Genomic DNA, 6,000 nt, shown 5'->3' with positions numbered 1-6,000 from the left:
AATTACTCTGAGTTTATTTCAAATATTATATTGTATTAGAGAAATAAAAGAACACATCCCTTATGCACTAATCTCCAGGAAGCAGGTCTTGTAAAATAAGTGTTGGAGTGGAACATTATAGGATACAATGTACAGAAAAGTAGTACACCTGACATTTCTGGGCATTATCATAGAAGAAACAAAGAGAATAGATAGCTAATACATACATCTTGCATTGTATCACAACTGGTGTCTCTGTACCATCACTAAATTTTTAAGTAACATTTTATGAAATGAGTGTTCAGGAAGATGTTTTCTCCCTTAACTTTTGAAGAGAATTTCTTTCAGATCGGAACAAAATTATGTAGCACTTGGGGATAAAGATGCATCCCAGCAGACCCGCACTTGAGGACAAAATGGAGAAGACCTACACCACCACCATGACCTTGCCCTTGGTGCTGTGGTAGACAGGGAGAAAGGTGATCCACACACTGCAGAACAACAGCATGCTGAAGGTCAGCAATTTGGCTTCATTAAATTTGTCAGGGAGATTCCTGGCCAAGAAAGCCACAATAAAGCTTGTAAAGGCAAGAAAGCCATGGTATCCCAAGACACAGTAGAATGCAGTAACTGAGCCCTTGTTGCACACAATGATGATTTGGCCATACTCAGAGTACTCATCAATGTCAATAGAGGGAGGAGAGACTAGCAGCCATATTGCACAGACAATAATTTGAATAAGGGTACATATGGCAATGATGTAGTTGGGTGCCCTTGAAATCATGAAGAACCTCATCCTTCTTCCAGGGGCTATGATTATGAAAGCCAAAAGCACAGTCACTGTTTTGGCCAGCACAGTGGAAATAGCCACAGTGAATACAACTCCAAATGTGATTTGCTGTAGAATACAGGTAGCTGAGCTGGGATGGCCAATAAAGAGCAAGGGGCACAAGAAACAAAACATGAGTGAGATGAGCAAGATGTAACTAAGATTCTGGTTGTTTGCCTTGACAAGGGGAGTGTCATGGTGCTTGACAAAGACCACAAGAACAAGCACTGTGAATGCAGAGAAGCACAAGGCTATTGAGGCAAGAGTCTTCCCCAAGGGGTCTTCATAGGTCAGAAAGACCACAGATTTGGGAAGGCACTGGTTCTGCTCTCTGTTGCCATACTGGTCCTCTGGACACCTCACACATTTTTCCACATCTAAAGGAGAAAGGAATGTATGATTAATGCAGCTTTAGCCATTTATTGACTGGATATTTCAATTGAATGTGCTGAAGAAGCATTGCACTATCTGCATTTGTTTCTGAGAATGGAGTGGAAGGACATTGCTGAATAACATTGCTTCCATTTCATAATACTCATTCATTATCTTTATGGGGAATGAAACCAAACACACCATGTATTGTCTAATTTATGATGTGTTGGTGATGTCATTTGTTATGTTATCAGAAAGCACAGATATTTTCAGTACAAGACTTAAACAGGTGAATTGACAGAGTGTAAAATCATTAACTATTATTGTGCACAGAGTGTATTTTAAAGTCTCAGATCCCATGGTTGTAGTGCCTCCTGATGTCTTTCTGTCTGTGTTATATATTTTCTTCCAATAATAGATGGGGACTTTGTCTTCTATTGCGTTACTTCCTGTGATATGTTTTCTAGTTTGAATTTACTAGCCCAAATCCATTGACATAGAAGAAATACTAAACAAAATCTGTAGGGACACTTAGAATTCACACATGGCATGCCAACACAAAGTAGATTTATTTGACCCAAAGAAAAATGAGCAGGGAATAGGAGACAGAACCAAGAGATAGAGAATGAAGGAGAAGAGGAAAACAATAAGAAAGAGGGGGAAGAGATTTTTGGCCATGTTGGACAAAGAACTGCTCAGGATAGAGAAGACATAGACATGGCCTCTTTGAAATTGGCAGTTTATAAAGATCAAAGTGAAGCCCCCAGTTAGGTTGAAATGATTAATTCTGATTGGACTGTTTAATTGGGACAGACAAAGCAGAGTTTTTGGAAGCTGGACTTCAATTCTTTGAATGCTGGACCTTGATAGTCAGCCTCAGGAGGAGGAAGTGCCCAAATAAGGGAATAGACATTGATGACTAGCTTTAGGAATGTAATAGTTTTAGTTATCATTTCTATTGCTATGAAGAGAACCATGACCCCAGTAGCTCTTACAAAGGAAAACATTTGATTGAGTGGCTTATATTTCAAAGGCTCAGTCCATTATCTTCATGGGGGGACATGGTGCTATGCATGCAGACATAGTTCTGGAGATGAAGCTGAACATTTTACATCTTTGATCCATAGGCAACAGGAAGAAAACTGTCTCACTTGGTATGGCTTAAGCATATAAGAGGCCTCCAAGTATTCATGCACAGTGGCACGAATCCTCCAATTAAGACAACACCTTCTCCAACAAGACCACACCCTCTAATAGGGCCAATTTCATTCAAACTATCACTGAAATCTTATGATTTTTAACAATGTAAACGGATTGGTGAAGAAAGGCAAGGCTTGCTAGAGCCATATTTCCATGCTTATTGTAACTAAAGTTCCCTCATAATTAGTAAGTTGTGTGTGTGTATGTGTATGTATGTACATGCAAAAGTAACAACAGAGCTCTAATATGAGAGGGATTGTGTTTATAAGGGGGAAGCAGGAGGGTGAGAGTGAAAGAAGAGTGTTACATATATATAATTTTGATGTTTATAAATGCAAAAATAATTAATCAAGAAAATCTGTCCCCAGTTGTGTCCTTATCTGGAAGTAGGGATAGTTTGTCCATGAGTCTTGTTCATAAGAAGCAGTAACCCCCTCCTGAAGGCAGAAACCTCTGTATATACTTATCATTAACAAGCCTTTCTTCCTGATTCTATCACCTTTGGAAACAGACCACCACCTTTCTTCCTCTTTCACTAATTTCCATCTATGAGAGTCTCAGATTTTGTGAGTGTACTAAAGTGCTAAGTAGATATTGATAAAATACCATGATCACAATAAAAGAAGAGCACTCAAGCAAGAGTGATAGGATAAGGGTTTGTTTGGAGGAATCATATCCTGTCCATAAGTTGCAGTTTCCACCATGGAAAGTTTAGGAAACTTGAGTACAATTGCTCTGAATCATTGGACAATTGCATAGAGTCATGATGTGCTTCTAGGTTTCAAGTGTTTTTATCTAGAACAATGCATTTATGGACACATGAAACTAGTTATTTTTTAAGGCATAGAAATTTTTCTTAGTAGTGAAGAGATTATACTGCTCTTACAGAAGAACTGAATTCAGTTCTAAAGACCCATGTCAGATGTCTCACATCTGACTGTACTCTAACTGCAAGCGCCTTGGATGCCTCTCACATGCACATGCAATTGTGTACACATAACCACCCATTTCACACACACACACTCACACACACACACATACATAAACATAATTAAATAATAAAAATATTTTCTGTAATTTTTGATGTATTTATTGTTGTAAATACCCTGTATTTTTATATGTTTCATATATAAAACAATTTCCTTAGAGTTGATTTAAGTAAATTGCAGTAAGTTGTATGTGCAAGTACATAGGCATCAGAACACAACCTCTAAGACTTGGCAACATCTTTCTATTACATGGGCTCAAGGAATGAACTCATCATCAGCTTTAGTAGAAAGGGATTTAACTTCTGATCTGTTTTACTGGCCATAAATGTTCTTTAATAACTTTCATTATATACGATGATACGCAACAGGATAGAAAACATAAGTATCTGCCATTGTGATATAAACAACTCTAAATAATCATTTGACTAACATGGGCTGTGTAGGTGGCAACACCATTTGGATAACTGTAGCTAGTTGCTATCATTCAAATTGTGTCTTCCACTTTTTACTTTATTAACTATGCTGTATATAAAAATACTGATTATAGTACTCCATATTTTCTACTTTATGTGTGAACAATTCTCCACACTTCTCTAGATTTCAAATCACAATGATACTTTGAAAGGGGGATCTCTGGATACAGCTTGAAATCCTTTGTATCATACTGATCAGTTTCTTACAATTTCCCAAGAATTTGTTTCTACTCTTCATTAATCTTACAGAGACAGAGTGCTTATATTTGGTTTCTAAAACCCACATTGCAGAGTTCAAGGGATCAGAAGCCCTAGTCTGTTTTCCATTGATTCTCTGCATATACATGGTGCCTATCAACTTATAAATTTATGTAGTGACACAAACATAGATGTAAATATAAAAAATAAATATTAATAAAATTTTGTGATTAGAATCTAATCTACTTGTAGTTTCAAAGGAGATTAGTCACTAGTAAAGACCTTCTATGGAATTCCCTCACATTGTGGTTTGATTATCAAAATTTCTATGAGAAAAGGCCACCTACCATGAATTTTCAATGAGTCAAAGATGTATGTCATGGCATAACATGTTGCTTAAAGTGACATTGTTAATGATCATAGTATTTTCAAAACTAACTTGGGAAAGTGATATGGTTTATTTTTCCACACATCTTTTAGAACCTTTGATCATCCCAGTGTGTTTGGGAGAGGATGATCTATGTGAAGGATTTATCTAACAGCAAGCACTCACTTGTCTCATTAGAAACTTCATTTTCTGGGCAGGGGATGCAATCAAAACAGCAGGCAGAAATTCCCTTCTGCATGAATTTTCTGAATCCAGGACCACAATCAGCACTGCACACAGAGGGTGGCATCTGAGGAAAATTAGACATATGCTGATAATAGGAGTTTTACTTACTTCTTCCATAACAAAATTATATTAGTATGAAGGAATATCAATGAGCTTATTTTATGTATACCAAATGAGTGACCACATTAAACAGTATACTTTATAATGCCAAACAAGCAAATGTGGTGGTATCGTGTTCCCCAAAATATTGTGAACCCTTATAAACTTATCTGGGGTCAGATACAGAACATCCACAATATTAAACATAGAGGATAGGCAGTGGTAGCACATGTCTTTAATCCCAGCACATGGGAGGCAGAGCTAGGCAGAAATCCATGTCTTCAAGGATATAGCCAAGCATGTTGACTGAAGCCTTTAATCCCAGAAAGTGAGCCTTTCATCTCAGGGCATGGTGGTAGAAAGCAGATAGATATATACAGTATGAGGATCAGGAACAAGAAGCATTTGGCTGGTTAAGCATTTGTCTGGTTAAGCTTTTAGGTTTTGAGCAGAACAGTTCAGGTGAGAGCTATTTGGATATAAGGACACAAAGGCTTCCAGTCTGAGGAAACAATATCAGCTGAGAAGTTGGCCAGGTGAGGTTATCTGTGTCTTGTTCTTTCTCTCTGATCTTCCAGTGTTCACCCCAATAACTGGCCTTAAGTTTGGTTTTATTAATAAAACCTTTTAAGATTCATGCTATAAGCAAATGTATGGAAACAATCTGATGTAAGTTGAGTAGTTTTCCAGTCTTAGAAATTTAGGAATAAAAATGGGTTCTTTGCTGTGGGCAAACACCATTGAGCTTGCAAACTGAATTGTCTAGTTATTTCACCTTGACAGAAAGTACATTACAAAAGTTAGAGAGAAGTGTAACTAAAATATTTCTTTCCATTGAACTAGGCGGCTGCCATAATATTTATGCATTTTATTACTGCATAATTGATGTATGAGTCCCCAGTATACTGTGGGCAGTGCTGTCCCTAGGCAGGGCTATAGGAGAAATCAACCAGAGCAAAGCAGTAGACAATGTTCCTTTTGCGTCTATACTTTAGTTGAAGGATCCAAATCCTTGCTTTGTCTTCCCTTTAGTTTAACCCATTAGCCTAATCAAACCTTCTTCCTGAGTTTGTTTATGGTCAGTGTTTAATCACAGCAACAGTGCAACAAAGTAGGATAAATGGATATCAGAAACATGGGAAATATCTCTTCAAATCTATGACAGCAAACATGACTCCAATAAATAGCACTGCACAGCATGACAAGCAGAGTGTAAAGAGAATCACAGCTAATTAGGCAGAGCCTGGT

At 37.4% G+C, this 6,000-nt stretch overlaps 1 pseudogene; it reads right to left on the bottom strand.

The window, feature by feature from the left end:
- Positions 1 to 280: 280 nt before the first annotated feature.
- Positions 281 to 6,000, bottom strand: part of LOC143271864 (vomeronasal type-2 receptor 116-like) — a 37,375-nt pseudogene continuing 31,655 nt past the window's right edge.

Source organism: Peromyscus maniculatus, chromosome 1, assembly GCF_049852395.1.
Source record: "Peromyscus maniculatus bairdii isolate BWxNUB_F1_BW_parent chromosome 1, HU_Pman_BW_mat_3.1, whole genome shotgun sequence".
Lineage (NCBI taxonomy): Eukaryota > Metazoa > Chordata > Mammalia > Rodentia > Cricetidae > Peromyscus > Peromyscus maniculatus.
The sequence above is the reverse complement of the archived record's forward strand: the minus strand, read 5'-3'. Positions and strand labels throughout refer to the sequence as shown.